Below are 23,072 nucleotides of genomic sequence, written 5' to 3'. Positions count from 1 at the left end.
ACTGAAATTATAAACTATATGTTTAATATTCAGACTTGGAAGCAAATCTTCTGATTACCATGAGCATATGTCATGATCATTATACTGGAGAGTAGTTTTGATTCATGTGAAAGACTGCAGGATTAGATCATTCACTTTTTAAAATTAAAATATCTTTCACTTTATTTTCATAGAATCTCTAAGTGTTTCACTACAAATGTCAGACTGTGGTTCCTTTGCTATTGCAGTATGCCACTAGTATGATTACATTTTGCAATTCTGTAGCATGCTGATTAAAATAAAACAACACCAAAAAAACAACTATTGATCTGGATTTTAAAAACAGAAATTGAATTAGTAATACTTGTTTTCCCTTATGAAATGGAATTTATTTCCTCCCTAAAGATATTTATTTGACCTTTATTTTTCTTAATGCTCCACATGCTTTTGTTAAAGAAATGGTAGCTAGAATTAAGTTTAAAAAGAAAGGTGGTTCTGTTGACTTGGCTTCAATGCAGTGCAGGTAGGAACTATGTGCATTATAATACTTTGACTAATGATTAAGTAGCTAAGTTATTGCTGATTATCCACGTAATCTGTGTAAAAAAAAATCCACTCTATCCAGTTAGATTGCTACTACAAATATAATGTTTATAACATTGAACATATCAACCTTTACTTGTCATCCCTGCACTTATCTTCCTTCTCTCTGTTACACTGAACATGAGCTACCAGCTTTCATTTCAAGGCTCTTCATGACCTGTCCCTACTCATTATTTCCTGTTGTCAAGAGATCAATCCCACTGCTGACTGATACAGAATACCAGCCTCTGGCAACATTCACTGGTTAAATTTTCTACATGTAGCTTAGGGCTTTTTTCCCCCCATGATCCCTGTGTGGATACCTTTAAGAATGTTATGTATAAATTGTTGCATATGCTCCGGGGTTGGAGAAGGGTACAGCTCCTTTATCTTTTGAGAACAACACAGTCCCCTTATGCTTGAGCAAAACTCTTTAAAACATCTTCAAAGCTACTTCTTAAAACTCTACTTTGTTGTGACAACAACTTTTAGTTAACACAAAAGTAATTGATGTGCTGGGACCACCTCTTATCATGCTGAACAATACTGAATCTAAATTCTTGTACTCTCTGCAATTTTCTGTTTCCATTTTATGCTCAGATCATAAGCCATTTGGGGCCCAGACTGTTGTCTTTTTGTTTTGTACCATGGGATCCTGGTCTAGAACTGGGATTCTGGGGAACTATCATAATACCTAAAATAATTGAGCAATCTCAGAGCCATTGATTAGGTTACTCAGGAATCTGAGTGAGAATGGGAATGTTCATTCATCAAATTAGTATAACTATAAGGTATTTTAGTTTTCAGACATTGCAGAGAATGGGACACAGTGGTACAGTTGCACCCCCCCTTTGATTCCCTCTCCTCCCAAACTTTAAAACCAATTGCCTGGGTGGGGCAGTGGCATTTCCATTTGAGCAGTGATAAGCGAGTGAATTGACTTCATGGCTTATTATCACCTCCTGATTCCTGCTAATCTCTCTCCAAGCCACAGATGTTAATGACCTCCTTTCCTTTTGTATGATCTTGATGTTCCACTCTTCAAACTGTCCTTTCTTCTGCAATTTTGCTATCTGTTAGCTACTCATAGTAATGTCTCTCTTTATTTCACAGTCCCGCAGCCTGTTTTTAGCTGTAGTTGAAGACCTTAACTCAGGTGTGGTATTATTTACTCAGGTGTACAACTGACAGTGAAGTACAGGATAGACTGTCAAGGCACTCATAAAGGCTAGATTTTGTTTTATGAACATCAGAAAGAGGTGTGTGTTCAACTATAATGACTACAGGACAAATGACACAATATCTTTTTACTATTTTAAATACTTTGAACCCTTTTTTTGGTCCAAAATTTTATCAAAACCAGGACATTCCAGTAAAAAAATTGAGAAAAAAGTATTTTCTGGCAAAGAACTGTTCTTTGACTTTTTTTAAAACAGATTTACCAACCATGGATCCTAAATCATATAACAGGTAATATCAGTATGGATTATACTGCCTGTACTGCCTGATATACTTGTTATACTCACAGCATGTCGGATTTTTACTCTGTTATTTTAACACATCTGGTTTTATCTTGTATTGTCAAATTTTAGTGATGCTTAAACAGTCTTGATATTTGTGAAGTTCCCCTGGTTTGATGTTGACAAAAAAAGGTTTGAAGTACACATTACAAGAATACTCAGGGGACATGTGGCAGGTGCTACTCCCATTTTATCCAAAAATATTTTATTCAGTTGTAGATTTAGACATTTGTGTTATTTTCCATTTGGCTGCATCATTCTATATGATTTATTATTCCCTTACTCTGTGAGTATAATATTAGCAGCATGCATCTTAGTTTTTAAATATTTATCTTTTCACTCTGCTTGCTTTAGACCAATAGTTCTCAACCTTTTTAGCTTCAAGGCAACCCTCCATAACTTCTTAGAATTTATGGCACAGGCATGGAAGAGTGTGGTGCTGGGACTGATAGCAGGTGGGCAGCAGTTGTGGATGTTGCAGGTCTGTGCGATGCTTTGGTGCTTAGTAGGAAGAGGAGTGATTGCTTACTCCTGGGCATAGGCATCACAACACCCATGAAAGGATTTTGTGGAACCCTGCTCAAGAATTACTTTGGTAGCCATAAATGTTCAGGGTATCATTATTTTGATAATTATTTATCTAATTTTTTGTATTCTTCTTGAATATTAATTCCCTGTGTTTTCTTCATATTTTTAAAGTTAAATGATGTGTCCTGTGGACTTGGTCTGATTGAATATATCAGTCAGTTAAAATTCACATAATTTACTTGCTCCTCCAAATATCACATCAAAGATTGGAAGGAAACTCCTTGGTGGTACTTTCCATGATGTATGCCTTTAAGACTATAAATATTCAGCAATAATTGCCTTTGGGTAGTTGTGGGTCAATTAAATGGATTCTCTCAGGCTTGGACCTCATTTTACAGCCATAGTACTCTATGGAAATTGCTAGTTAAGAGACTGCTCTTTATTTACATCTTAGAAATAAGGCACAGGCTTTGTACTGCTAGTAAGAGAGCATTTTAACAACAGCAATAAAGAATTTATTACTTGTTTTTTTTATTTCCTCAGATTTAGTGTTTTTACTTTTGAATTTAAATGAGCATGTGTCTCTAGAATTTTTTTGGAAAAACAATATATGTAAAGGTAATTAATAAGACAGAAAGAGAAAGAGGGAGAGAGAGTGTGTAATATATATATAATGATTAAGTATATAAAGCTGTAAGAATATGTTAGAAGTGTACACAATGATATTTTGAAGAAAATCTGAATGGATAAAAGCTACCATACTGAAATGTGGGGCAAACAGTTGTTAGGCCCTGTATAACATATTATGCTGCTTCGGAACTAGAGACAGTTGGAAATCAGCAGGGATCTGGGTTTTCCATTTCCCATGGAAAAAAAAAACCACATGGATTTTCCCTTTTACCCAGGAAAAATGTGTATGTTTCATTTTAACAGAGAAACATACAACCAAGCAGCCTAGAGAGCAGTTCCCACAGCAGGTTAGGGTGGCAGAGGGAGTTGGGCAGGGCTAGGGTTGGGGCTGCTGACCAGCCAGGTGATGCATGGGGCTTGGGGCCTCGAAGCATGGCCCCAAAGGATCAGTCCTTCTACATATGAAGAAAGGATTAATACTGGCCTCAGGAAGAGGCTTCAAATGGGCAAATACTATAGGGCCCCAGTGGAGAGCAAGACAGAGCTGCAGGCAGCTCATCCATGGGGTGGGGAGGGGGCAGGGCTGGCTCCCTGCTGCTGTGTGTGCTCCTGGGGGGGAGGCAGGGGGAGCACATGCCCCCCAGATCTCTATGCAGGGCAGGTAAGGTTTGCCCACTGCAGGCTCAGGCTCCCTGCCCTACTGCCCTCCCCAAGGCCTCCCCAGCCCAGTGGGCAGGACCTGGTGCAGTGGGCCAGGTGGAGAAGCTTGTTGTGGCTATTGTGAGGCCTGTGCTACCCTGGCAATTCATCTCCTGCCTGTCCTGGAGCAGCAGGGGAAGTGGCATGGGGTAGTACCCCTTGCTACTTTGGGGCAGGTAGGGGGTATGCTGCTAGGGCAGCATGGGGCTCACAGCAGCTGCAATGAGTTTCCCCACCTGGCCCTGCCCTGCTGCATCCCACTCACAGGGATGCAAAGGCCTTGTGGGAAGGCAGCAGGTGGGAAGCCTGAGCCTGCAGCAGGCAGCCCGTACCTTCCCTCTCTGCCCCTCTGGAAGTATGTGAAATGGTTGGGAGCCAGCCCTATGCCTCACCTGAGCCCACAGCAGGCAGCCTGCACCTGCTCCCCTGACGGGCTCCACTCCAGCCATGCTGCCCATGATGCATGGGGAGCTGGGCTGCCCACTCAGGCTGCAGCAGCCACTGACTCCTGTGGGCTTAGCTGCTGCTTTAGGGGGAAGGGGTCTGTGGACCTGAGTCTGTGACTCCATAGCCCTGGCAGCTGGGAGCGTGGGGGACTGTAGGTGGGGTGTGATGGGCACCAGCAGGGCTGAGAGATAATGTTGGGGGGTGTGAGGGGCAGCAGCAGGGCTGTGGGTGGAGAGTGAGGGGCACCAGCAGGACCAAGGAGCTATAGATGGGGGGTAAGGGGTGCCAGGAGGGCTGCATGGCTGTGGCTTGGGAGTGAGGGTCCTGGACCTGCATCCTGGTGAGCCAAGGCGGCAGAGGGAACTCTAATTTTCCATGATAAAAAAACCCCAAAATTAAATACCCCAATTTATAGGTACAGTAAAAGCTGTGTTATCCGTCATCTATGGGGAGTGCCGGTTAATCAAATATGCCGATTATCTGAGAGGCACCTTTGCCTGTTCAGGCCGCCGCGCCTCCCACCACATCTGGTGCACTAGGGCTTTCGCTCCTTGCTGGGGGACAGGGAGGGGGACCCCATGTAGACTGCTTTGCCCCAGGCCATGGTCCAAAGTTGGCAAATTGGGACTTGGCAAAACCGGAAGTGCCATGGTGCGACTTCCAGTTTCACTTTCGCTGCATCAGTCAGCATGCTGGTTAATAGAGCATGCTGGTTACTAATGTGCTGGATAACACAGCTTTTACTGTATTTGGAATTTACTTCACTATAGTGATTGAGGCACCAGTAGGCTTCCAAATTCCTTTAAAATTGTAAATATATCAATAAAATATTGTGTTTAACTGGTACCCCTGTATATAGCGGTGTTTCATTTTAACCACAGATTTTGAGGGTTTTTTTATTAGAGAATTTGCGATATTTTATCAAAGGAAACCAGGATTCCTGGAAATCAGGACTGGAGATATTTAATCAGGCAGCTGGCACGTTGTGCCCAGATAAGCATAAGACAGAGCTGATTTAGTTATAGCATCTGTACAGGGGGTTGGACCAGACGAGCTTTGAGGTCCTTTCCAAACCTACGATTCTATGATACCATGAAACTGCTTTCAGATGGCTGTTGCAGCCAGGGTACAGCTGCAACAATCCTGAGGGTGCTATAAGCTAGGCTGCTGCTAAATCATCCCCAGCCTTTTCCACAACAGTCACATATAGCTATTTTGGAACCGTCTCACTTCTACTATGCCTAAAGGTGTCAGGGGACTGAGCCCAACACCATAGTCAATGCTGCCAAAGCAAGGTCCTTCATGAATATACCATGTTGAGTAAAATGCACAGGAAAAGTACTTGGTTTCCCCCTAAAATGGGATTTCTTGTAAAAAATCTAAGGGCAGGGCCCTATTCCCATTGAAATGAAGATGAATGAGTTCAGTAGGAGAACGATCAGGCCCCATAGGATCTGTCCTTCAACCTATGAAGCCAGGATTAATACTGGCCTCAGGAAGAGGCTTCAAATGGGCAAATACTGTAGGGAGTCAAGAGACAGATTGATGTCCTCAGTAGTCAGTTGAACTGTAAAATAGTTAGCGCTTATTGGCAAATGTGAGTGCCAAGAGATGAAAATGCTTGTTGCTCACAGACAAATGGCTTGTTACGTTTATTATTATTTATAGTGTATCTGGCCTGTCTCTCCTTATTTCAGGAAACTACAGCACAAAGCTGTATTTATTTTTGGGATAAACTCATGGAGCACATCTTAAAAAGTCCTTGATTTGCATTCTTGCAAAAGCTATTATGTGTGCAAAAATTAAATTACTTAAGTATTTGCATATGTAATGGTGTGGGTTGCAGTAAAAAAATAGGATTTAGGCATATGCATTAATTTGAAACCTTCTTAAAAAATCTGGGCCTACATTGCTGGCTGTGTTGTGCTTTCACATCTCTCTCATTAATAAATATAATTAAATATCCACATTAAATATTAATGTATGATAAATCATTATTTCCATATGTATATTTTTACAGATACTAATCTGCATGCCTGAAACACAGTCAGCTGGCCAGCTTTACAAACAGAGATGTTTTCTACTAGATTATTCAAGGTAGCTGTGCATGAAATTAGAGGTGGATGTTTAAGTTTACCAGTAATCAGATCCTCCATGATGACTTTGGAAAGAGAGCTGAGATGCCCTGCCCTCAGCGCATTAGTTTGCTCCTAAGGTGTCATAGCTGCTTGACAGAAAAACTGACATTATAAGTTTCATTTTGAAAATGGACATGATTCTGCATGGCTAGAGGGAAAACATCTTCAATAGTGGGTGAACCAAGGTAATTTTGATTCCCTGTGAGCCAGGAACTACCTATATTATGTTCTTATCTACTTAAAAAAAATCTTTCTGGGGCCATATTTGTGTCAGCAGTACTGCAAGTCCTACATATTTTTTGGCTTTATATTGATTTTATTAATTTGCCATAACACTCACAGTGTGCCTGGCCTTTTTCAAATACTTCACAATAAAGTTGCTCACAGTGTAAGGACTAATGTCTTGTATTCAAATTTTGTCTAAAACTCCACCAACCAGAGGTTGGTCCAGTTAAAGATATCACACAAAAAATCCTTTGCATTATGAAAATAATTCATATGAAGAAAAACAGTCTAAAGGCACACAGGAGGGCTGGGAGCTTCTTAAGGGCACAATATTGGAAGCCCAAGAAGAAAATGTCCTGACATGATGGAAGCATGAGAACAATGGCAAGAGTTCTGTACAAGGAGCTTCTAGGATGCCTCTAATACAAAAAGAAAGCATACAGGCAAATGGAAGAATGGTCAGAGGAAGTGTACCAAGGAGGCATTCCTGGAAATGGAAAGAACCTGCAAGGACAAAATCAGGAAGGCAAAGATAATGAATGAACTACACCTGGTAAGGGAGGCTAAGGGCAACAAAAAGAGGTTCTATAAATATGTTCGTCAGAAAAGAAGGATCAAGGAAGCTGTAGATCCATTGTGAACTCGGTTGGGTGAAATCTTAACAAAAGATGCAAAGAAGGTGGAGCTACTCAACAGCAACTTTGTTTCAATCTTCACAAAAAAATTAAGCTGCAGCCAGGTATCTAATAAGGGGGCAAGCCAAGGGACGAGATAACAAAAGAGACAGTCAGAGACCTTTTGATGGGTTTGAATGAATTCAGGTCAGCAAGGGCCAATGAACTTCATCCCAGGGTACTGAAGGTACTAGAAGAGGAGATCTCAGAGCCCTTGACAATGATTTTCATGAAGTCATGGGAAATGGGCCAAGTGCCACAGGACTGGAAAAAGGCCAAAATAGTGCCCCTCTTTAAGAAGAAGCAAAATGTTTATTAATGATTTAGATGCTGGCACAGAAAGTTTATTGAGCAAGTTTGCAAACAACACAAAACTGGGAAACATTGTGAACATACTGCAAGATGTGATAGTGCCTCTCTATTCAGCAATGGTTAATCCTCTTCTACAGTACTGTGTTCAGTTCTGCGCTCTGCATTTTAAAAGGGATGTGGAGAAGTTAGAGATGTTCTGGAGGTGAGTGATGAAGGGATTAGAAAGCAAATCATATGAGGGGAGGCTGAAGGAGCTAGGCATGTTCAACTTAGAGAAAAGTTGCTTTAGAAAGGACATGATAGAAGTCTTCAAATACTTGAAGGCCTGCCATAAAGAAGAGGGAAAGCATCTTTTCTCTTTTGCTGCAGAAAGTAGGATGCAGATCAATAGGTAGAAATTGTAGCAAACTAGTTTTAGGCTGGATATCATTAAAAATTTCTTCACTGTTCGAAGCATAAGGCAGTGGAATAGATTACCTAGGGAAGTTGTGGATTCTCCATAACTAGAGGTATTCAAGAAGAGATTGGACAGCCACTGAATGGGGATGATTTAGGAGTTATGCCTATATGCCCTACTATGCCTACAATGGGTAATTTCCGTGCTTCTGGTTGCATTCCACCTGCCCACATCAGGGTGTTTTTTATGCTTTCCACAGAGACATTGGGTGTTGGCTGGGGATTTTGACTGGGATATGCCAATGCTCCTGCTGGGATCAAGGCTGGAGGTTCCTGGCTAAAGGATCTTGCCCCTCCATTTTGGGTCAGACTGATTGTCATATTTGAAGTCAGGAAGGAATTTTACCCCATGGTCAGATTAGTATGAACTCTGGAGGTTTTTCCTCTTCCTCTGTAGTGGGAGGGGGGCAAGTAGATATGGCCCTCTACTAAGGATCTCTGGAGCCTACATTCATAACCTTTTATAGAAGCAGGACTCTGGCTACCTGCTTTATCTATGGCAGGCTTGGGAGGTGTGTCTTGAGTTGTGTCAGGGATGATGGTAAATTTACAAAGATTTGATTATAGATTGTATAGGATGGTTTGGATAGGTAGGATTCTATGTTAGACAGAGGGGATTGGATTAGATGGCCTCTGGAGGTCCTTTCAAGCCATACTAGTTTATGGTTCCATGTTCTTCTGTAATTTTAGCAGGGGAAAAATAGCTGTGTTTCTCAGCTGAGGGAGCCACCAGGCACAAGAAAACCAAACCTTGTAATAATGCCTTGCCCTCATAATATACATGAAAATTTGTTTCAGTGGTTACATCAATATTTTGATAGATAGCATCCTGACAGATCATCTCTACCTGTTTCTCAGAGTTTCCATTCTCACTAGAGATGCACTGATACATTGGTCTGTATTGTGTCAGCATCGATAAAAGAAAAATTGACATTATTAGCAATTGGCTTTTTTTGCCTGATGTAGCTGATAGTGTTGCCAATAAATGCCGTGTGCCTGTGCTCAGCTGCAACATGCATGCAACCAGCTGGGCAGCTTGCAAAGTAGTGCCCGGCTGGTAAGTCTGCTGTGGGGGAAAGAGGCAGGGGAGAGGGAAGGGGTAGGGGGAGTTAGATCGATGACCCTGCTGTGAGGAAGGGAGCGTGGCTAAGGCAGGAGGAAATACTGCCAAGCTGGGGTGGAGCACAAGATGAAGCCACGAGCTTGGACCAGTGCTACATTTGGGGTGGGTGGCGTTGGCACTGTGAGGAGGAGAGGGGAGCTATGGTGAATTCTGGGCTGGCTGTAGCCCATCCTAGGGCCCCCCCCCCACAATCCTGGCACCACTTCTGCCTGCCCTGAGCGCAGCCATGGCTCAAACTTCCTTCTGGGAAGAGCCTGGCACTGCCTCTGGTGCTAGCCCACATCAGCAGCCTGCCCTCACCCCATGTGCACACAACCCCCATTGCCCCCCTGGCAGTGCACGTAGTGGCAGGATCTACCCTTCACCTCCCTGTGACCCCCAGATGAACCATTTGTGACTCCATCCCCCGACCCACCCCAGCTATGTAGCACCTGTCCCTGCCTCAGCCACAGCCCTACTCCCTCCCTCACCACAGATGCCTCTATCTGCCACCCCCCGCCACACCCCTTCCCTTCCTCTACTCCTTTCCCTCCCAACAGACTTACCAGCCAGATGTTGCTCTCCAAGCTGCTGAACTACATATTGGCAATCAGATTGGTATCAGCTGATATGGCTCATTAATAATCAGCCATTGGTATTGGTCCAAAAAATCTTTAACAGTGCACCCCTAAGTCTAACTCATCTGCTGGGGCAGTCTTTGTATTGCCATACAGAAATCCCATTCAGTGACTATACGGTTTATGTGCTTGGCAAATATACAGCTTAAAGTACGATACCCTATATACTTCTGTGTACACTTCAGATGTCAAATGAAATAGACTCTAGTATTTATTAGGTTCTTAATAAGTATATACATCCATCTTCAGCTGACAGAAAAGGAAGGATGTAGATAACTGTATGGTCTATAGCAAAGGCTTTGTTTAACTGCTAATGGCCATTTGTACCTATAAGAGTCACTCCTAAAGTAGAGTTCTGGTGAAGAGAAATGGATTACTCTCTTAGTCATCCTAAATAAAGCATATGTTTTCAGAAGCTAGCACAACTTGGACAAGGATTAGAAATGCAACCACAGCATTTGTCAATTCAGTAGATTATTGGATCTTCAGGTGAATAAAAAGGCATCAGGATTCCCACACTAGTTATATCTGACTAGAGCATGGCATCCACACATATAGATGGACATGCAAAATGATGTAAGATAAGGAAAGGCCATAAGACCATACTTTCTTCCCAGAGCCATGGACAGAACTCCATTGAGATCCTGTAAGATGCATGCTGAGAACAAAAGAAACATTTCCAGGTATCAAAAAATACCCTGGGGGAAAAAGCAGGGCAACTGGAGGCTCCAGTCCTGCACAGAGTCACTCTGGTAGCCATCCAGAGCATCTGCCTGCCTGTGCATGACAAGTAATAGTGCAGGCTGCAGGGAACTGGATGCAGGTTCCATGACAGGTAAGCAGGAGGTGGGTGGGGCTGGAGGAGTGGGAGAGATCATGGGGGTCATCTCGGGAGGGGTAGGTCCCCTGCCTGCCCCCTGCCTCAGCTCCCCCTATCACTCCCCTGATCGCTCCCCACTGCCCTCCACTATGCAGTGGGGCTCTGCCATGAGGCCCTAGCAGCTGTGACAGCCTCTGCTATAGCCAGTGAGTGTGGGGTTTTGTTTTTTGAGTGCTGGGATGCTGGAGCTATGTGGGGCAGTGATTGGGGGCTGGGACCAGGTGGGGGAATGATTAGGAAGGCTGGGGGATGAGCAGGGGATGGGGCCAGGCAGGGCAGCAATAGGGGCTGGGCAGGGGTCCCCCCATGGCTTCATCCCCCTCCTCCAGTACCCCCTGTGCCCCCCCCCACCCCTTACCCCCAGAGCTGACCCGAGCACGGTACAAGGCTCAGAGCAAAACAGCTGACAAGGGGCCTCACCCCAGCTCCAATTTCCCCAGACCTGAAAAATCTGCTGCCACCATTGGCGGCATGGGGAAGGCAGGCAGTAGTGAGCGACTGGTTGTGGAGCCACTGCTCCAACCAGCTCCGCACCACCGCTGGTCCAGTCCACTCCACAGGACCCCCCAAAGTGTGGGGTCCAGGGCGGTCACCACCCCGATTGTTCCCCCCTAGAGACGGCCCTGCTTACCCCTCATGGAGCCTGGGTCCAGATCCCTGTAGCTGGCATGCTACTTGCCTGGCACTGGCAGGCAGCATGCTTCAGCATCAGGGCAAGGGCCAGCCATAGGGACCTTCTGGGTGGTTACCAGAGTGTCTCTGTGGAGGACCCAGGCATCTGGTTGCCTCAGGACATGGTCTGGGACTGTGCCTTGCTCTGCTGTTTCGCAGCATGTTTTTTTTCACCCCTGAATATCCAGGGGTCTAATTTTACCCCTGCGCTTCAAAGTTGCAGCACGGAAAATATTTTCTTTTGTTACCGCACGTGTGTTTTGCAACATCTCAAAGGGGTTCGAAATGCTGCAAGAGGCACATGCACACTAATGGACACACCCCTTGTATGGCCAAGAAAGTGCAATATCAAGAGTGAGTTCTTGCAGCCCATTGATCTTCAGCTTCCTAATATAGGGTAGATTAGCTTTAGCAGAGGAGAAATATGTTTCTCTATACCTTTTCTGTTATTCTTGTTGCGTTTACCCCTTCTCATTGCTTACTACATATTTGTTATGCAGGCGTGGAATAAGGAGGGAATAATTTTCAGAACGAATAATTAGAGCAGCAACTGCAAATTGTATGCAGCCTTTGATCTGAAGGAATTAGTCTTCATCAACAACTGCAGAATGTGAGAAAATTGCCCTAAAACAGATTAGCCAAGCTGCTGATCCCAGTATCCAAAGGAGTGTGAGGGAGAAAAGGAGGGAGGAAACTGAAATGAGTGAAAAAGAAAAAGGGCCTCTAATCCTAGAAAAGTCAGTTTGCTAAGTTACCACAAAAGTAAAAATGATAACAAGATTACCTGGCCTTTTTCTATCTTCTTTTTTTTTCCACTTTTGACTCTCATGTTCTCTGCTCTTTCTTGGTTGGATCTCTTTTTCTCTGTACCTTCTTCAGTTTGTTCTGCGTTTTCGCGCATGAAATGCGCACGCGCACACACAGGCACACACGTACACACACACACACTTTAAAAGCTTCCTGTCATGAAGCAAGTGCAACAGTAAATTATTGAAGCATTTCAACTACAGGAGAAAATTTCATATGACAGTGTGGAGATGCAGAAATTTCAGTTAATTAAAGTTTGCCTTAAACAATCATGGAATATCAGAAAAGAACATTAAGTTGTATGCATCAGCACTGCTAAAGTTCATCCAAAAAGGAAAGAGAGACAAGAAATTAATTTTCTGATGTATGTGCGCTGACAAGATGGATTAGCAATCACATAAATCATGAGTGGCATCCAGGATTCTTTTAATACTGCTATGAACATGCAGTAGGTCAATTCCCTGTCAGTGCTCCTGTAATTTAGTAAAAACAAAAGCGTCTTTTTCCTTCCAGTTTAAACATGGTTTCCATGGAATCCACTTACAAGTATTGTAATGGCTTCATAAAATGCTATGTGAAGCAGAAAATGTCAGGAAAAGTAGTTGTTGTAATGGAAGTGCAACTGTAGTACCTACACATAGTAAACTTTTATTACTTTTTTTCCTGTTTCTTTATTGGGCTTAACACCATCTTGCGAACCGTTTCGCTACCACTTACTGGAAAATAAAACATTAAATTGCTACACATGCACAGTTTTCTTCAAAAACAGAAGATTGTTTGCAGCAGAATAATACTCAATACAGCAATATATTTAAAAAGGTAGGGAAACATTTGGCTCTCTACCTTATGCTTTTATAAATCAACAGTCACTCCAATGTAGTCAATGGAATTTCCTTAGATATATACATAACCATAAACTGGATCTGGCCCAGAAAAAGTCATAAAGCCCTAAAATTCTGTGACAGGGCTGACCTGGAAGAAAGGAAACTTGCCTCATATATAAAAATAATTGCCAGGGTAGAGTTGCATCTCAGTCATTGCATACAAACTTTAAGCAACACTTAACATTATTGTCCTCAAAACCATTCACTGTAAAAAAAATCCAATCTCCAATATATGAAAAGAGTGTGTTTAAGTGAATGATGCCATTTTGAGTCCAGGTGCAAACATGCAGGTGATGACCTGGTGAGGGGGCTGCGGGAGCTCGACCACCTGGGCAACAGCGAACATCGCCTGCTGGAATTCACCATCCAGTGCAAGGTGGCAAAGGCATGCAGGAAGGCAGCAGCCCTAGATTTTAGGAGGGCAGACTTCAACGAGCTAAGGAGGATAGTTGGAGAAGCGCTGAGGTCCCGGGGGGGAGGGGAGCCAGGTGTCCAAGGAGAGTGGTCGCTCCTTAAGGAGACAATCCTCCAAGCCCAAAGGAAGGTAATCCCAACGAGGATCAAAGGGAGCAGGAGAGCACACAAGCCTCTGTGGCTCACCAAAAGAATCCGGGAATGTCTCCTTGCTAAAAAGGAGGCTTATACCCAGTGGAAAGAAGGGGTCATCACCAGGGAGGGCTATTCTGGAGTTGCTCGGGGATGTAGGGGGGCAGTTAGGAAGGCCAAGGCAGAGATGGAACTGGGACTAGCTTCCCAGATTAAGGACAATAAGAAGTCTTTTTTTAAATATGTAGGGGGTAAAAAGAAGGTCCCGGGTAATGTGGGGCCCTTGCAGGACGACATGGGAAACTTGGTCGTCACACCAGACGGCAAAGCAAACATATTTAACGATTTCTTTGCCTCCGTCTTCCTAAGTAGGGACCAGAACACCCACCTCCCTGCTGGGCCCCCCTCGGGCCCTGGGGGAGGCACACGTGGGCCATGGGTTAGCGAGGAGGAGCTTCTGGAGGGACTGGACATATTCAAGTCAGCCGGCCCAGATGATCTCCACCCTAGAGTTCTAAAGGAACTGGCCAAGGTCATTGCAAGTCCGCTGGCACAACTTTATGAGCACTCGTGGTGCTCTGGTGAGGTACCGGAGGACTGGAAGAGGGCCAATGTGGTCCCCATCTTCAAAAAAGGCAGGAAGGAGGACCCGGGAAACTATAGGCTGGTTAGTCTCACCTCGATCCTAGGCAAGCTGTTCAAGAAAATTATGCTGGCACACAACCAGGAGAGGCCAGCAGGGGACTGCATGCTTAGGGGCAACCAACATGGGTTCATCAGTTCATCAGCAGGTCCTGTCAGACCAACCTGGTGGCCTTTTACGATCAGATCACCAGATCATTAGACGCAGGGGTAGCAGTGGATATAGTCTTCCTGGACTTCTGGAAGGCTTTTGACACCGTCTTTCACCCTGTTTTCATTAAGAAACTGGGGGGCTGTGGTGTAGACACCCACACAGTCAAATAGGTTGCAGACTGGCTGGAGGGCCACACCCAGAGGGTGGTAGTGGATGGGTCCTTCTCAACCTGGAAGGACGTGGGCAGTGGGGTTCAGCAGGGCTCAGTCCTCGGACCTGCACTGTTCAACATCTTCATCAGCGATTTGGATGAGGGGGTAAAAAGCACCCTGTTCAAATTTGCTGATGACACTAAGATGTGGGGGGACGTGGGTACATTGGAAGGATGCAACAAGCTACAATCAGACCTCGACAGGTTACAAGGGTGGACGGACGAGAATAGGATGGGTTTCAACACAGACAAGTGCAAGGTGATGCACCTCGGGAGGAACAACCGGCACCATACCTACAGGTTAGGGAACTCCCCCCTTGTCAGCACGGAGGCGAAAAGGGATCTGGGGGTCATCATTGACTCCAAGATGAACATGGGCCGGCAGTGTGGGGAGGCAGTCAGGAAGGCCAACCGCACCTTGGCATGCATCCACAGATGCATCTCGAGGAGGTCCAGGGAGGTGATCCTCCCCCTCTATGTGGCACTGGTCAGGCCTCAGCTGGAATATTGCATCCAGTTCTGGGCGCCACACTTCAAGAGGGATGTGGACAGCATGGGGAGGGTCCAGAGGAGGGCCACTCGTATGATCAGGGGACAACAGGACAGGCCCTACGAGGAGAGGCTGCAGGACCTGAACCTGTTCAGCCTCCAAAAGAGAAGGCTGAGGGGGGATCTTGTGGCCTGTTATAAACTAGTCAGGGGGGATCAGCAGGCATTGGGGAAGTCACTGTTTCCCCAAGCACTGCCAGGAGTGACCAGGAATAACGGTCACAAGCTGGCAGAGGGTAGGTTTAGGTTAGATATCAGGAGGCGCTACTTCACAGCCCGGGCGGCTAGGGTCTGGAACCAGCTTCCAAGAGAAGTGGTGCTGGCCCCTACCCTAGGGGTGTTTAAGAGGAAGTTAGATGAACATCTTGCTGGGGTCATTTGACCCCAGTATTCTTTCCTGCCATGGCAGGGGGTCGGACTAGATGATCTGCTCAGGTCCCTTCCGACCCTACAAACTATGAAACTATGCTTTAGACTTGTCCTCCCTCTCAAGTCAGAGCACGTGGTTCTTCACACAATAACAGTTTCTCTGTTGGTTTTTGTATAAGCAAGAGTAAGGGTAGGGTGGCACCTTATAGGCAAGAAATCCTTTCTTTGCCTGAACTTATGTGGAGTATTGAAATTAGCTGTTCAGTGTTACATCTTTGTAGCTGGTGTTCTTTACTTTGGGTGTGAACAAGTGTTTGCAGGACCTACTTTAGGTTTAGGGAGCTTGCTTTTAAGAGGCCTAAACCTAAGCTGGGAGAGGAGTCTGCAGGCATTTACTGCTGCTATAAGCAGTATGGGTAGACCAAGGTAAGTAAGTTGGGACTGATAGGTCCAGGAGGGGTTGGTGGTCTGCAAGGGGGGGAGGGGAGGTTGAGAAAGAGGGCTGAAAATAGCCCAGTCAGGATTGGGTGGGTAGGAACCCTGGGGCTGTGCTGTATGCATACAGGCATTCACTAGACAGGGTTAACCCATTTTATATTGGGTTAACCCAGGTCAATCTAGAGTTAGTTCACTTCCTAAGTTGAACTAACTTTTAGGTCAGGTATGTCATTTTTCGGGAGATTTAAGCCTTGTGGATGCTGCACAACTGGCCATTTAGATCAGCCTAACCTTGTATGCACCCTTAGATAGCACAATGGGATCCTTGTCTCTAACTGAGACTAGTAAATGCTGCTGTGAAACAAAAATAAGTCATGTTTTACCTACTACTCAGCTCATGAGCTCAACAGTAGATATTTCAGAATAAACAAGGTAGAGAAGACCTTAATACCTGAATAGTATTAAAATGCATGACAAGTAAAACTGCACAGTATCTAACTCTTTGGTAGAACACATTTTAAATACCCAGATAGTCTTTTTTTCTTTCAAATGGCCAGATGCTGGCATATTTGTTGCCAACTTTAGAACTTTTCAATTATACCACAAGAAATATTAAAATATTTAAAATATTGGAGACTGTCTAGGGGGAGGTTAGATTATGGAAGATACACTGAGTGTTGCATTGATGTCCTTTTGGTATTTTAGTTTGAGTCCTTTAAAGATACTGCTGTAGTGTAGCTTTTATGCTTTGCATATAAAAGCATTAATGAGGGCAGGTTTATATAGTTAAGGCTAATTAGCTATGGCTTATTACCCATTGCTGCAATTAAAGATGTTTTATTGTAATGGCTTACCTTGTTGAATTCATTGATAGAAAACAGGAAGAATTTTTTTAAAATATTGGAACTGTTAGTATGGTGTTCTTGGCCATTAAGCTTTATAGTGTTGTGCTCAAAAAATTAACTTCTGAAAAGAAAATAGCATGTGTCAAATTATGCAATACATCAGAGGAGATTCATTATCTTTACTAGTTATTATAACATTCATCTCCATTGACATGCACAAATAAGAGTACCTTTAAAATTTACCACAGCGGATTGACAGTCACAGCAAATTAATCCTGAGATCCAATTCAGCTATTGTTTAAGTCTGCAGTTCCAGAAAGCGTTAAACATATACTGAAGCTCTTTTTAGTCAGTAAAGCACTAAAGCACATGTTTAAGTGCACTATTGAAAATGGGTGAACTGTTGGATCAGGGCATAAGGGCCCAACGCAAAGTTTACTGTAGTTCATTGGAAGATTGTCAGTCATTTCAGTGAGCTATGGATGAGGCTCTCAGTGCATCTAACTTGTCTGGTTAAACTGGACTTGTTCCTACAAGGTGAAGAACAGCTGGCAAGTGTAACAGCAGTGAGATTGAGCACCTTCTGCACTTTGAAAACTGTATCTGTAATATTTAATTGCCATGGAAGAAGTGTTTGTAGTTATTTGAACTTTATCTTATACATGTGGATCCATAACCTCTAAGCTACAATTGCCCAATAAGATCACCGAACAATAGCATACAAAAAAAGACTAGCTTTCTCTTTATAATAAAAACCTAAATAAATTAGGGAAACATACAAATGATATGGCAAATTCCTTCCAAGAGTATCTGAATTGGCTTCATCAAAGTTACGTCAGAAAGGAATATATTCATATTTTTTCAGTGATGGGTGAATTTAAATAAGAAGTAGCAAAGCTAATTTTTATAATGTGATTAGAAACTACATTTCCTCCCCCCCCACTGATTTTTGAAATATGTAGGAAATGTAAAAGACAAAAAAAATCTCTTTCATAACCTAATAGGGAATACATAAACTGTAAATTCTAAGAGAGGTAAACTGTATTAGTAAGCAGTATTTAAGTAGCCATTTTAAATGCAAAACAGAATAGACCTCATTCTGGATACTTAAAATGTTAAAGACATGTATTCACATTAAGCAGCATCTTAGTTTATGTTTTCACTTATTTTCATCTGAGTTAAAAAAGTATTATTCCAAGAGCCTTTAGTCACAAATCTTGATTACTACAGTGGGAAAAGATTTGGGGTTAAAACATCTTTATTTTGCATTGCTGTATAGCAGACCTCCTTTCTAGAACAAATGCAGATACATTGTGTAATTTGGAATATGAGGGAAGTGTACAAATACAGTTTTTTTCTTTATTTTGTTTTGCAGAAAACTCCTGTTGGTCATGGAAGAGAATGAGGGCCATGTAAAAACGGTGGACAGGCATAAACTGGTCTAACACCAGGTAGTAGCCCCTTCAGCTTCAAAACGATTTGGCATCAAAATGGAACTATTTCATTTCAACTTTCTTATTTCACTCAGACAATCTTAGTGGGTGTGTCTACATGTGTGCCCAGTGGTGCTGTTGTTACTGCACAGTCATTTAGTACTTTCAGCAAGTATTTACTCTCCATGTTAGATTTTCCCTGCAATCTGTTGCACCCTTATTTCAGAGGGTACTTCTTTTTGGTCACCTCCAGGAAAGGGGTTGTTTTCTTCTTCAAAGAAAAAGAGGGGAGGGACAGTTTACTGATGTCCCAAGTAGCACAGCAGACAAGAAATAAGTCTCTTGTTCTACTGCAGTTCCCACAGTCAGAATCATCAAAACATTGCCTGAGAACTATCACCAGTTCATTAAAGCTGTACAGAAATCTACAAAGAAGAACACCTCACAGGGCTGCTGCATAAATTACATCCCAGGCCTCACTCCACAAAGCACTGGCTTATACAAAGAGTACAGGTGACAGTACTAATTAGACCCTTTCTCTGCAAATGCTATCATTAAAGGTGAGGAGCTCATGTTAGCTATCACAGAAGAACACAGGAAATCCTGGCAGGCACGTATTGAGTTAATTAATCTAATGCATAATAGTAAAAAAGAATGGGTGAAAATACATAAGCTAAGTGACAACCTATACAAGGTATAGTACAACCTCATAAATCCCAATATAAAAAATCTGGAATTCTTGAAAATCTGGCACTTTTTAAAAATACATTACATCTGGGAGTAGCAGTGTCTGGTTCCAGAACAGTGGAAGGGGAAGCTTGCACATGGAGGCTGCAGCTGCCATCCACCACCCTGTGCTGCTGCTCCGCATGAAGCTGCTGCCCTGGGGACTGGCTGCCGCTACCCCACTTCCCCCCTTTCCCCCATGGCGGGCTGCTTCTCTGGTTTCAAAAATCCAGAATTTTCAAATTTCCAGCAGGTGCTGGGTCCTGAGCATGCTGGATTTATGAGGTTATACTATATATCAACATCATAATGTCATGGCTAACCAAATTGCTCACCCAATGCTGTCAATAGAAAAATCCCCAAACCCCAAAACAAACAAACACAACAAAACCTCAGACTGGAAAGGTACAAGTACCCCAGAGACCTGGGCTTTACAAACCCCTACCTAATGATGGAGCTGAATGCTGGTATTAATGGACTGAAGACTGGGAAAGCACTCAGCCGTGATGACATACATACCAAATAAATCAAACGGTTTGTAATACTGAAGTATTTACAAAATAAGGCATCTAAACTTGATTTGAATACAGTACTTCAAGAGATGGTGATGCTACTGCCTGCCTTCATAGTTTTGTTCCAATATTTAATTACTTTCACTGTTGGACATGACTGCTTAATTTCTCATTTGAATTTGTCTAGTTGCATCTAGATTTTTTTTATAAAAATAAGTCTGCAGACATAAACCAAATTTGAGCAACTGGTTGCTGAGTCACAAATATAGAGATAACTCAGCCAAGGTTGATTTTTAATATCTGAAATATTTGAATTAGATCTGAAACAATAGGAACAGCTAGAGATGTAACATAACTACCTTCAAAGAGCGTATACTTTCTCTACCATTGTTGCTGTTGCTGCTACATCTACCTGCCAAAACTTGAAAGCTTTCTTATCCCTCAGAAAACATTGACTCATTTGCTATATAACTAAAAAGAGAAAAAACCCTATCATAATGTAAAGGCAGCTTTTAAGCACTTTGATAATGCTGCTTTGAAAATGTGTAGAAATGTGACTGTATTCTACAACACACTGATCAGCTGCTTGCATTAAATGCTGTAATCTGAGGAGAAAAGCTGTTTGATTCTGCTATATGTTGGAGTGGAAAGAGGTATAATTTTATAATTAACTGAGGCTGCTGACAAGACATGGAAAAATAATAAAAAAACCCCTGGGCTTTACCAGAAGAGGAATCAGTTTGACCCAGCTCCCTAATGTCTGTATAGCTTGAGCACTTTAGTGAGGCTTTTTGGCACTTTAATCAAATAGCTGATGGGCATGCACTGAGCTTGGAACTGGGGCGCACCGAGTTGAAAGTAAAGCACTTCTTTCTCACCCCCCATGTCTGTACGCACTCAAGTAGTAAGTTCCCCACCATGTCTGTACACACTCAGGTCTGTAAGTTTCAGGGTAGAAGTATTTTCTGTTTGCCTTCCTCAGAATCTTCCATAAGCGTAAATTGAATAGTCTTAAGTTTTAATAAAAAGGTTACTGGTTTACAACATTTATTTAAACTGCATAATTAATTAACCAATATTATATCTTATATCGTTTTCATTACCAGGGACTCTAGGGGATGCAACTGGAAGTACCTCTATGCTGTACGGGGAGGTATCATTGCAGCACACGTGCTTACACTATTTGTAATCTTGCTAGCTTGGGCAATGATAACAGAGAAGATGCAGCATCCCAGGCTTCAGTTAAGGCTGGAAAAGACCATGAAGGACTCTGGGTGCATGCTCAGGCTGTGCATCTGTGCATGCATTTAGGAATAGGGTTTTACTACCTGAATATTGTTAATTTAAAAAAGAAACCATTTCAACACAATTGTTTTCAATTACCCTGGATTCAGGATTTAGCTTTAAGAGGAAATGGTTGTGAGGAGTATTTTGTAGCTATGTCTCCTGCAGTGTCAGAAACCAGTTAAAATATTATGAGAAAAAGAAAACCAGTATCTTTAATATTTTCCTCATAGTGAATTGTTCAAATATAACTCTGTTTGAAAGCGCCTTCCAGGTTTGTGAAAAAGTTTTATATATTTCTCTAGAGGAAAAAAGAAATGGACTTTCCCTGCAACATCTTATTTACATAATGTCTGTAAAATACCAATTTTCAATAGAGAAAAATGTGATCTAGAAGTGTTACAATCTAATCTACATAATACATGCAAATATAGTGGTTCCGCGTGGTTAGACCAGCACCCTCAGCAAAATATTTACTTAGGAATGTCAACATAGAAATCAACAATTCCTAACACTTAAAAACAGACCTTGCAGGTTTATAATATTCATTATCAGTTTTAAATCTCATTTGCCTCCTCCCCCTACCCCATGTTCTTTATTAGATTGAAGAGTATTTTTGGAGTATTTATGAAAAGACAAATGACATTTTAAATAAAAACAGCCCAATAAGCTGCTTATTGTCACATTTAATTGAAACCAGAAAACAATTTTCTCTTTAATTAATACACCATATCCCATTACTGCTACCAGGACTTATTAAAAAGGGGAGCCCAGCTTACTCTTCTTTCCTAAACCCAGACGAGTATTTTCTCTTGATTCTCTTTTCCTACACTTGAGCTGCATCTCTTTTCTGCCTGATGATGTATATTTATAAGGCAAGAGAATCAGAACTGGTCCACCATGGAACCTAGTATCTGCAGAGCAACTTCTATATGGTTTTATATGGACTTTTATAAAGTTACAAACAGTTTATCCCGTGATCAGAGCAGTACCAATACCTGATGGAATAGGAAGGACTGAGTATCTCATGGGTACCTCCTTTTCATAAGAGGAAGACTTGTCCTATTATGTTTGTTGGATCCCCACACCATGTCGGCAGTCAGCCCAGAAAAAGGTCCAGATCTCTCTGGCAATTGCTTTCCTTTTCCTCAGCCACAATCTAGAGGAAACAAAATGGGACTTTTAGATCCTTCTACTTTCTTAGGGCTAGGGACAGCCATTCCAAAAGCCTGAGCCTGAATTGATTCAATTTTTGCAGATTGGTTTAACCTGGTGTAGCAGTGCACCTTTGGTGCCTGCCACTTTAAGGGCTGGGAGCAAGCAGCTGGCTGGTGTTTGATGAAGGCAGCCATTTTAAAACCCAGCTCTCAAGGCTAGGCAGAAGTTTGCTGCTAACAGGCAAGGAGGTAACATCAGGCAGAGCTGCTACTCACAGAACAACCTGGAGGTAGGGGCAGGAGCTATGGTGATGGCTGGAGGCTCCTGGTCCTGGGCATGACCTGAAACTGCACCCTGCCAGGGAAAGAGGTTCTGGCAGAACTGTCTATGGTGGGACAGCTCCCAAGAAATATCAGACCAGGTGCACCACCCAGTGAAAGAAGGTTAGGGGCCCTTTAACTCTGGCCCCCACCACCTGGTGGGTAGCATAGAGAGTTGTAGCAAGGGCTAGGCATGCTTATAGGGAAGTACCTGAGTCCAACAGGGGTGTGAGATCCCGGAAGCCCCTTACAGGGACTTTTGTTGTGAGAAGTCTGAGGGCCTGCGCAGAGTATGGTGCAAGTGGGGCACCTGAAGGACTGTGCTAGTGGGGTGCAGTGTAGGGATGCAGAGGGCAGCCTGAAGGGCTGCACCAGGGGTGTATTGAGTAAGGCTGCAGGGGTGGCTTGAAAGGCACTGCGTGGGCCAATCCCAAGTGTATGAGTATAAACTAGTTGCCTGGTAAGTGGCTTAGGGCAGCCCAGTATTGGCACAAGGTGATGCCACGTAGAGTAAGTGAACTTGTGAGATCTGAAGTTGCTGTGTGGTGGTACTGGAGTATCAGTAGCAGGGCCTGAAAACCCAAGGGGGTCACTCAATGGGTCCAAGGGCAGTAGAGTGTGGCCCAGTAATGGGTGGAGTGCAAGAGGCCCCTGTGAGAGGGGGACAGCATGAGTGAGTTTGGTAAAAGAGGCCAAAAAAGGACTGAGTTTG

At 43.2% G+C, this 23,072-nt stretch overlaps 1 long non-coding RNA gene across 1 annotated transcript in view; it reads left to right on the top strand.

Annotated features, from left to right (window-relative positions):
- Positions 1-18,412, top strand: part of LOC149874347 (uncharacterized) — a 141,451-nt gene extending 123,039 nt beyond the window's left edge. Inside the window, exon 4 of the long non-coding RNA XR_016443841.1 lies at positions 18,303-18,412. This is a non-coding gene — a long non-coding RNA (uncharacterized LOC149874347). The remainder of the gene's footprint in view (positions 1-18,302) is intronic.
- Positions 18,413-23,072: the final 4,660 nt, after the last annotated feature.

This window comes from Crocodylus siamensis, chromosome 1 (genome assembly GCF_052110815.1).
Source record: "Crocodylus siamensis isolate JL-2025a chromosome 1, ASM5211081v1, whole genome shotgun sequence".
Lineage (NCBI taxonomy): Eukaryota > Metazoa > Chordata > Crocodylia > Crocodylidae > Crocodylus > Crocodylus siamensis.
The sequence above is the reverse complement of the archived record's forward strand: the minus strand, read 5'-3'. Positions and strand labels throughout refer to the sequence as shown.